The sequence below is a fragment of the Chrysochloris asiatica genome, unplaced genomic scaffold (assembly GCF_000296735.1).
Source record: "Chrysochloris asiatica unplaced genomic scaffold, ChrAsi1.0 scaffold00108, whole genome shotgun sequence".
Classification (NCBI taxonomy): Eukaryota; Metazoa; Chordata; class Mammalia; order Afrosoricida; family Chrysochloridae; genus Chrysochloris; species Chrysochloris asiatica.
Window position 1 is genome coordinate 2,486,476 of NW_006408626.1, and position 11,496 is coordinate 2,497,971.

Consider the following 11,496-nt stretch of genomic DNA (forward strand, 5'->3'; position numbering starts at 1 on the left):
ATCCTGCTCCCAACTTTGGAGGCAAACCATGATATTGAGCTCAGTAAAACTGCTCAGAGCCATGTACAGATTCTAAAAGTATCCCTTTCTTCTAACCACCCCTCACAATTTAGTCAGGCACCTTTATTGCTCTCGGGGGTAGGAGAGCAGAAGTAAAGATGTAGACTGAGCTAACTCTCCCTACTCCACCTGTCCCAGCAATAACAGAACAGTCCTGGACAGAACGGATGAAGATTCGGATGAAGCACAGGAGACTCTTCCCAAGGCACAAAGGTCCACGTCCTCACCAGTGCCACTGGTTTTCTTCAGATCTAGGTAGTGTGCTGACCAGGAGGAAGGGGTTGCAGTGCTTCCACCTGAGTGAGGAGGGCAGGAAGGTAAGGATGCTACTGAGCGTCCACAGTCATCATGGAAGTCAGCAGCTGCTGCAGGGCTGAAGAATGCCTGGAGCTTTGTGGGATGCTGAGTTGGTTCTGCACAGCAAGGGCCACACTGTCACCTTTCTGGAATAAGATGTCATATAGGCCTTCACCAAATATCATGGCATACAGTACACAGCCTAGGGACCAGACATTGATCCACTCATCAATGACACAGTGGTTCTGCACAGAGAAGAGCTCTGGCGCCCAGTAGGAGATGGTGCATTGCTGGGCTGCCCAGTCCTGCAGGGCCAGGGCCTGACAGGAGACTTCCACATGAATACATGGTTGATTCATGGGACCCAGGTCCATTAAAATGGGCTGCCCTTCATCTCCAAGCAAGATATTGGTAGGCTTCAGGTCTCTGTGGGCATAACCTTTGGCATGAGTGGTCTCAAGGCCTCTGCAGACACCCAGCAGCCGTGGCATGATTTGGTCCTCAGCCAAGAAATTGCCTCTGTCCTTCAGACTTTCTATCTCATTCCACAGCGTACCTCTCCTGAAGAAGGGTAGCAGCAACCAAGCCTCATGTTTTGGACTCTGCTCCTTCATATTGTAGGCCATGAAGCACAGGATGTTGGCGTGATGGAAGACGCGATGCATGTCTGCTTCTTTCTGGGCCTCCTCTTGGTCCTGCTGCTCGTGACACAAAATTTGCTTCAGGGTGCAGAAGTGTCCATCATGTAACCCCTCCACTAGGTCCACATGGCTGAACCCACCCTCCCCCAGTCTCTGGATGAAGAGGTAGTGCTTATTGTCATGATGATAGTTCCCCAAGAGCAGACACACAGAGCATGGCCCATAGTGTCTCGGTCATCCTCCTCAAGGACGGTCTGAGGCTACTGAAGTTTCTTCCAGGATGAGTGGGCTCTTCCAGGCAATGTGCTGAAGCCCAACAGATCATGATGGCTTGGACTAGAGAGAACCTATCTTCTTTTGATGCTTTCTGCATCATTCAATATTTTGTCCATAGAATCCTTCAATATTTCAAGTCAAGGCATGACTTTTTTTCTTCAGTTCCTTCACCTTGAGGAGTGCTGAACATGTTCTTTTCCTCTGGTTTTCTAACTCCAGGTCTTTACACATTTCATTGTAACATTTGACTTTGTCTTCTTGAGCTGCCTTTTAACATTTTTTAATTCAGCTCTTGTACCTCCTCATTCCTTCCATTTGCTTTAACATCTCTACAATGGAGAGCAAGTTTAAGAGTCTCTTCTGACATCAATTTTGGTCTTTTCCTCCTTTCTTTTTTCCTCAATGATCTTTTGATTTCTTCCTGTATGATATTTCTTAAGTCTTCCCACAACTCTTCTGGTCTTCAATCAATAGTGTCTAATGTATCGTATCTGTTTTTGAAATGATCACTAAATTCAGGTGGGATATGTTCAAGGTCCACTACTCATCTGTCAGTTTGTAGTACTGTGGTGGCTTGTGAGTTGCTGTGATTCTGAAAGCTATGCCACCGGTATTTTAAATACTAGCAAAGTCACCCATGGTGGACAGGTTTCAGATGCGCTTTCAGATGAAGACAGACTAGGAAGAAGGAGTGACAAACTACTTCCGAATATTGAGTCACTAAAACCTTATGAATAGCAGAGAAACACTGTTAGATACAGTGCCGGAAAATGAGCCACTCATGTTGGAAGGCACTCAAAATGTGACTGGGGAAGAGCTGCCTCCTCAAAGTAGAGTTGACTATGATGACGCGAATGGAGTAAAGCCCGTGGGAGAAAAGCTCGGAGGACGTTCATTTGCTGATGGGACACAACTCAAAATGAAGAGAAGCAGCTGTAAACATCCACTGAAAATCAGAACATGGAAAATATGAAGTATGAATCTGGGAAAATTGGAAGTTGTCAAAAATGAAATAGAATGCATAAACATCGATTTCTTAGGCATTAGTGAGCTGAAATGGACTGGTATTGGCCATTTTGAATCTGATGACCACATGGTTTACTATGCTAGAAATGACAAATTAAAGAGGAATGGTGTTGCATTCATTGTCAGAAAAAAGATATCCAGATCAGTCATGAGGTACAACGCTGTCTGTGATAGGATAATGTCCATGTGCCTACAAGGAAGTCCAGTTAATACCACTATTACGCAAACTTACGCACCAACCACTAAAGCCAGTGAGGATGAAATACAAGAACTCTACCAACTTCTTCCATCTAAAATTGATCAAACATGCAATCAAGATATATTGATCATTACTGGTGATTGGAATGCAAAGTTTGGGAGCAAAAATGAAGGATCGGTAGTTGGAAAATATGGCCTTGGTGATAGAAATGATGCTGCAGTTCGCATGATAGAATTCTACAAAATCAATGATTTGTTCTTTTCAAATACCTTCTTTAGCATAAGACTTCACCAGATGGTATACATAGAAATCAAATTGACTACATCTTCGGAAAGAGACAATGGAAAAGCTCCATATCATCAGTCAAAACAAAGCCAGAAGCAGACTGTGGAACAGACCATCAATTACACATATGCAAATTTAAACTGATGCTGAAGAAAATGAAAACAAGTCCATGAGAGCCAAAATATGACCTTGAATATATCCCACCTGAATTTAAAGATCATCTGAGGAAAAGATTTGATACATGAAACACTAAAGACTGAAGACCAGAGTTTGGGATGACATCAAGAACATCATTCATGAAGAAAACAAAAAGTCATTAAGAAGATAAGAAAGAAGTAAAAGTTCAAAATGGTTGTCAGAAGAGACGCTGAAACTTGCTCTCTAGTGTAGAGATGCGAAAGCAAATGGAAGATATGAGGAGGTCCAAGAGCTGAACAGATAATTTCGAAGTTCAGCTTGAGAAGATAAAGCCAAATATTACAAAAAAATGTGCAAAGATCTGGAATCAGAAAATCAAAGAGGAAGAATATACTCAGCAGTTCTCAAGCTGGGGGAACTGAAGAAAAAATTCAAGCCTCGACTTTTGTTATTGAAAGATTTTCTGGGCAAATTATTGAATGATGCAGAAAGCATCAAGAGAAGAAGGAAGGAATACACAGGGTCACTGTACCAAAAGGAAATAGTTCATGTTCAACTGTTTCAAGAGGTAGCATATGATCAAGAGCCAATGATACTAAAGGAAGAAGTCCAAGGTACATTAAAGGAATTGGCAAAGAACAAGGCACCAGGAATTGACAGAATAAAAATTGAAATCTTTCAAGAGAGTGAGGCGGCAGTCACTCATTTCTGCCACGAAATTTGGAAGACAGCTATCTAACCAACTGATTGGAAGAGATCCGTGTTTGTGCTCATTCCAAAGAGAGGTGTCCCAAGGGAATGCAGAAATCATCAGACAATCTCTTTGATAACCCATGAGAGTAAAGTTTTACAAAGTAATACAGAAACGGCTGCAAGCATCCATTGACAGAACTACCAGAGGTTCAAGCCAGATTCAGAAGAGGCCATAGAATGAGGGATATCATTGCTTACTTATGTCTGATAGATCTTGGCTGAAAGCAGAGAATATCAGAAAAAATGTTTACCTGTGCTTTATTGACTATGAAAAGTCTTTCAATTGTGTGGATCTTGACAAGCTATGGACAACATTGCAAAGTATGAGTATTCCGGAACACTTAATTGTGCTCGTGAGGAATCTGTACCTGGACCAAGAGGCAGTTGTTCAAACAGAGCATGGGAACATGGAATGATTTAAAATTAAGAAAGGTGTGCGACAAGGTTGTTTTCTTTCACCATACTTATTCAACCTGTATGCTGAGCAAATAATCTGAGAAGCTGGGTTATATGAAGAAATACAGCATCAGGATTGGAGGAAGACTCCTTAACAACTTGCTATATGCAGATGATACAAACTTGCTTGCTGATAGTGAAGAGTACTTAAAACATTTACTGATGAAGACCAAAGAGCACACAGCCTGCAGTATGGATTACATCTCAATGTAAAGAGAACAAAAATCCTCATCACTGGACCAATAAACAATAAATAAACATTCTTATCAATGGAGAAAAGATTGAAGTTGTCAAAGACTTCATTCTTTTTGGATCAACTATCAACACTCAAGGAAGCAGCAGTCAAGAAATCAAACAGTGTATTGCATTAGGCAAATCTGCTGCACAAGACCTTTTTAAAGTGTTGAAGAGCAAAGATGTCAGCTTGAGGACTAAGGTGCACCAGACCCAAGCCTTGGTATTTTCAATAACTTCAAATGTATGGGAAAGTTGGACAGTGAATAAGGAAGACTGTAGAAGAATTGATGCTTTTTAGTTATGGTGTTGGAGGAGAATATTGAAAGTGCCATGGGCTGCCAAAAGAACCAATAGATCTGTTTTGGAAGAAGTGCAGCCAGAGTGCTCCTTGGAGGCCAAGATGGCCAAACTTTGACTCTCATAGTTTGGGCATATTGTCAGGAGGGACCAGTCGTTGGAGAAGGATATCATGTTTGGTAAGGTGGAGGGTCAGAGAAGACCCCCAAAAGAGGAAGACCCCCAACGAGACGGATTGGCCAAGTGGCAGCCTTGCTGAACTCAAGCATGGCAACAGTTGTGAGAATGGCCCAGGATCAGGCAGTGTTTCGTTTTACTGTGCATAAGGTTGCTATGAGTCGGTACTGACTCGATGGAACCTAACAACAACAACAACAACATGGTCAAGGTCATATTTTGGCTCTCGTGGACTTGTTTTAAATTTCTTAAGCTTCAACCTGAACTTGCATATGAGCAATTCATGGTCTGTTCCACAATCTGCCCCTGACCTTGTTTTAGCTGATAATATGGAGCTTTTCTACAGGCTCTTTTCAAAGATGTAGTCAATTTGATTTGTCTGTAGTACATCTGGTGAGGTCCATGTGAATATAGTTAGCATTTATGCTATTTAAAAGAGGTGTTTGCATTGAAGAAGTCTTTGTTCTTACAATATTCTATCATGCGATCTCCACCATCTTTTTTTATCACCCAGGCCATATTTTCTAAGGAATGATCCTTCTTTGTTTCCAAATATTGAATTCCAATTGCCAGTAATTAGCAATACATGTTGATTGTATGTTTGGTCAATTTCCCATTGAAGAAGTTGGTAGAATTATTCAATTTCATCTTCACTAGCTTTATTGGTTGATACGTAAATAGTTGCATTAATTGGTCTTCCTTGTAGGCCTGTGGATATTACCCTATCATAGACAGTGTTGTACTTCAAGACAGATCTTCATGTGTTCTTTTTATGATGAATTTGATGTCATTCCTCCTCCATTTGTCATTGCTGGCATAGTAAACCTATGACCATCAGATTAAAAATGGTGCATACCCATCCATGTCAGCTCACTAATGCCTAGGTCATCAATGTTTATGCACTCCATTTAATTTTTCACAATTTCCAAATTCATACTTTGTACATTCCATGAACTAATTATTAGTGGATATTTATAACTACGTTCTATTAGTAAATGAAGATCCCAAAGGCTTTACTCCATTCTCACGTCATGATGGCCAACAGTATTTTGAGGAAGCAGCTCTTCCTCAGTCACATTTAGGTGCTTTCCAACCTGAGGTTGCTCATCTTCTGACACTATATCTGGTAATATTCTGGTGTTCGTCATTATGTTTCAATAGTCAGTACTCTGGTGCTTACAGTGTTCTACTGTTATTCATAAGATTTTCAGTGAGCAAATATTAGAAAGTATTCCATCTCTCCTTATTTCTAGTTTGTCTTTATCTGGAAACTCTTCTGAAACTGTTCACCATGGTATTTAAAATAGCAGTTGCATAGCTTCCAGTATCACAACAACACACAAGCCACCAAAGTATAAAATACTGACCAATGAGTTAGGGGGGTGGCATGTGTATCAAATACCTATAGATGTTATGACAAAGTTCTTTAATATTTTGTTCACGCTGGATCCTGCATCCAGATCTCATCATCTGACTCCTGTGCATGGGACTTGTGCCAACAGCAAGCCATCCTACCTGATAATCTTGGATTCATCAGCCTCAAGGCCCATGAGCCAGCAGCCTGCTTTTAACTTGTCCATCTATGGACTTGGAACTCATCAACCTCCATTCTCATTTGAGCCATTTCCTTGAGAAAAAACATCTCTCTCTCTCTCTCTCTCTCTCTCTCTCTCTCTCTCTCTCTCTCTCTCTCTCTCTCTCTCTCTCTCTATATATATATATAGCAAAACCCCAAAATTCACTGCCATCAAGCCAATTCCAACTCATAGCAACCTTGTATGAGAATTCTGAGGCTGTAAATTTTTATGGGAACATAAAGTCACATCTTTCTCCTGTAGAGTGACTAGTGGTTTGAACAGACAACTAGCAAGCTTTCAGCTAGCAGTCCAGTGTTTACCCTACGTTGGCACTGAGATTATGTATATATATACATACACACACATCTACACACATGCATATGCATATACATGCATACACACACATATACATGCATGCACGCATGCACATATGTATGTGTACGTGTGTACACACACGTACACATATGTGCACACATGTATGTATATGTGCATGTATGCATGTGTGTGCACATGTGTATATGCATATGCATGTGTACACACACGTATATGTATATGTGTATGCGTGCGTATGTATATATGTCTATGTGTGTGTGTATCTATGTATATGTATATATATAGGAGTCCTGCTGTGGTGGTGTGGGCTAATGCACTGGACTACAAAGTCATTTGAATCACAAGGTCAGTGGTTCAAGCTCACCAGCTGCTTCTTGGAAACCCTATACAGGGTAACTAAGGGTTGGAAATGACTTAATGACAATATATATATACCAAAGCAGTCTAAAGAAGGACATTGAAATTCCAACAACTAATTACAAACTTCATGTGGAAAGGAAAGAGGCCCTAGATTAATAACACACTATGAAATTAGTAAGTGTAAGTAGGTCTTACACTTACTAATCTGAGAAACAACATTACAGTCATGGTAGTCAAACTACATTTGTACTGGTACAATAATGGATGCATAGATCAAAGGAACAGAACTCAGAACTCAGTTAAATTCATCTACCCACTGACAACTGATCTTCGACAAAGGACCAAAATCCATTAAAGGGGAAGAGAATCTCTTTTCAACAAACGTGCAGGCAAACTGGATATCCATTTGTAGGAAAATGAAATGTAATCCATATCTCACACCATACACAAAAATTAACTAAAAATAGATCAAATTCTAAATATTAAGCCTAAAATAAAGTTCATGGACTAAGCTTACGTGCAAACCTAGAAACCTAATTAATGCCAGAGACTATCAAAAATAACTAAAAATGGCAAAAAGACCAGTATATAATCTAGATAATGGGTTTTCTAAAAATTAAATACCTATATTCATCAAAAGACATCACCAAAAGGTGAGTTCTACTAAACATTCAGGGAAGAGCTATCTCCAATTCTAATCAAATTATTCCAGAATATGAAGAAGGATGGAAAACTTCCTAGTACATTTTATGAAGCAAGCATAACCCTCATACCAAAACCAGGAAACGATGTCACTAAGAAAGAAAATTATAGACCAATATCCCTCAGGAACATAGATGCAAAAATTCTCAACAAAATCCTAGCCAACAGAATCCAGCAATACATCAAAAAGATAATACATCATGATCAAGTGGGATTCATATCAGGGATGCAAGGATGGTTCAACATAAGAAAAACGATCAACATCATCCACCATATAAATAAGAAAAAAGAAAACAACCACATGATCATATTGATTGATGCAGAAAACGAATTTGACAAAATCCAACGTCCGTTCTTGATAAAAACCCTCAACAAAGTAGGAATTGAAGGGAAATTCCTCAACCTAATCAATAGCATATTTCCAAACCCAACAGCCTAAATTACTCTCAATGGAGAGAAACTGAAAGCCTTCCCTCTGTGAACAGGTACCAGACAAGGATGTCCTTTGTCACCACTCCTATTCAATATTATGCTGGAAGTCTTAGCAAGAGCTATATGGCAAGACACGGAAATTAACGGCATAAAAATTGGCAAACTGGAACACGGGATGGTTTAAAATTAATAAAGGTATATGACAAGATTGTATTCTTTCACCACACTTATTCAACCTGTATGCTGAGCAAATTGCCAAAGAGGAAGTAATACTCTCTCTATTTGCTGACGATATGATCCTATGCATAGAAAACCCCAAAGACTCAGTAAAAAGCTACTAGACATCATTGGAAGATTCAGCAAAGCGGCAGAATATAAGATCAACATACAAAAGTCAGTTGGATTCTTCTGTACTAAAAAGCGACAGTGCTGAAAAGGACATTAGGAAAGCAATACCATTTACAATAGCCACCCAGAGGATGAAATATCTAGGAATAAATATAACCAGAGAAACAAAGAACCTATACAAAGAAAACTACAAAACACTACTACAAGAAACCAAAAGAGACTTACAAAAATGGAAGAATGTACCATGCTCCTGGATAGGAAGACTTAACATTGTGAAAATGTCAATACTGCCCAAAGCAATTTACACATATAATGCAATTCCAATCCAGATTCCAATAACATTCTTCAAAGAGATGGAAAAAACAATTACAAACTTTATATGGAAATGAAAGAGACCCAAGATTAGCAAAGTACTGCTTAAGAATAATAATAAACTTGAAAACCTCTCACTCCCTGATTTCAAAATTTATTACATGGCTATAGTGGTCAGAACAGCTTGGTACTGGTACAGTGAAAGATACATTGATCAATGGTATAGAATCGAGAATCCAGAAATTAACCACCCATATACATCCAACCGAATTTCGACAAAGTACCTAAATATATCGCATGGGGAGGGGATAGTCTTTTCAACAGATGGTGCTGGCAGAACTGGAAAGCGATGTGCAAAAGATTGAAGCAAGACCTTTACCTCATGCCTTATACAAAAACCAACTCAGCATGGATTAGAGACCTAAATGTGAATCCCAGAATTATGAAGGCCATCAATGAAAAAGTAGGGTCAAATGTGAGGGCTCTAATTCAGGGCATACACAGATTACCAAACATTTTGAAAACAACCACAAGATCAGTGGTTCAAGCTCTTCAGTCACTCCTCGGAAACTCTATACAAGGTCACTATGGCTCAGAACCAACTCTATGACACTTAACAAGTATATTTCCACAGATTGTTATTATTGTTAAGTGCAACTGAAACTGTCCCAACTCACACAACCCTGTTGAGGCTTTTCTAGGCTTTAATAAAAAATCTTTGAACAAGCAGAAACCTTCATTCTCCTGCAGTGCTATGGTTTGCAGTCCTAAGCTTATCCTATGGAGCCATTCTACTCCACTGGAGCCACCACATTTGCATATTTGTAAATACTGCATGCATATTCATGTAAAAGCAAGCTTTAACAAGTTTGTGGAAAAATGGAGTTAAAAGATAAGGGGGACTTCTGGCGGCAGCACTCACCTGACCAGTGGGACAGGTACGTGAGCTCGGGAGAAATACGGGACAGGGTCACAATAGGGTTCCAAGCCTGGTAGACAGACAGCTTTTGGGCAAACATAAAACATTAGGTGGCAACTCTATGAAGTTGGTTTTTTAAAAGAACTAACAACTAAGAAGTTACAAGCATTTTTAACCCCCACCCGCCTGCTCCCGGCTCTTACCGGGCAGAGGGCGCCGCCCACTGCGGAACCTAACAGGCCCTGAGCAGATGCTCTCAGAAGGAGCACGCTCGCAGAGAATCAGTGAGCCCTCAGGAACCAACATAGTCCATCCCGGGGGGGTCCTCATAGCCACATTAGGCATCATTGGTGAATATATAGGGAAAATGGGGGCGCCCAAGGCACAGGGGGACAAAGAGGCATTTGGGTTGTCATCAAAGACAGACCCTATTTGCCTGCAAGCACGAAGCCTATCCCCCACCTCTTCAGCCTAGGTCAACTCTCTGCTCAGCCGAAACTAAATAGCAACTCAATTCCAATAACAAAACACCCCTGCTGTGGCTTAATCTGCCAGACCACAAACTGAAGATTTGCATGAACTGTGGGCTGCAACTCCTGCAGGAATCCATATACTAACTAGTTGTGGGTCAGAACCCACCCCACAGCATCTCAATAAGTGGCAAAACCTAGGGGGAGCCAAAACAAGAGTAATAACATTTTAGATTAACTGAAGAAGTACAGAGGGCAGGAATCCCTGGCAGCTAGGGCAAAGGTCACTGGCAAAAGAGGCTCAGAATCCAAAACAGAAAGGAGCCAAGACAGAGCTCCCAGATTCAGATCCACAGAAATAAGAGGGGTCTAGAGGCTGGGAGACTTGTAGCCAGTGGAACTTGGAGCAGAGGCAGAAGGGCGTGTACCCTTGGGCCCATTAGCCAGGCTAGGTGATCTGGGCCCACAGCCTGGGAGAGACAGAGCGGCTGGACTGAATAGGGGCCTCAGAGTCGCCAAGTCGAGGAGATGGGCCGCAGGAACATCTAGGGTGCCTTGCCGATCTTGGGTCGTTCCGAACTAGTTGTATTTTCTAGTTTCTTTTTCTTCTTTGGTGTTGGGAGGGGGTGTGCTCATGGTTTGCCCACATACTTCTGGGCAAGAGGAAATAAGGGAATAGACGAGCGGCCGGAACCCGCCCCCACCCCCAGCGCTCTCCTATGCCAGGAACACACACTCCTGGGCTAGACTGAGAAGAGGAGTGGGTCTGCCTTTTTTCACGGGGTTGAAAGAGAGCCCAGCTAGTGCTGTGAAGTGGGGTGGTGCACCGCAGATTCCTTTGAGCGACAAGCCCAGTGGGACAGAACCGGTGGCTCACACTCACCAACCATTCATAGGAAACCATATACAGGTGACAGGGCTGGGCCGGGTGTACTACTCCATCAGCTTGCACTCACGGATTTGAGAGCCGTCCCATTGTAGCACGATGGGCTGGAGTGCCACTTAAGGGCCTTTTGGTCTGCTGGGTTGGAGGCTCACGGGCTACTCTTCAGAGGCTCTGTGCGGGGGACACAGATACCCGTCATATGAAGTCTGCCTACTCGTTTTCACTGGTTTGAAGGGAGTCCGGCACAGCGCTGTGGGCTGAGGTGATGCACTACAGGGCCTTTTGAGCTGTAGGCCCAGCGGTTCGTGCCTGCCA

At 41.6% G+C, this 11,496-nt stretch overlaps 1 protein-coding gene and 1 pseudogene across 1 annotated transcript in view; both read right to left on the bottom strand.

The window, feature by feature from the left end:
* Positions 1 to 11,496, bottom strand: part of LOC102834192 (calcium-activated potassium channel subunit beta-2-like) — a 508,673-nt gene that overhangs the window by 94,654 nt on the left and 402,523 nt on the right. The gene's annotated exons all lie outside the window — the stretch shown is intronic.
* LOC102833800 lies at positions 312 to 1,222 on the bottom strand (annotated as a pseudogene).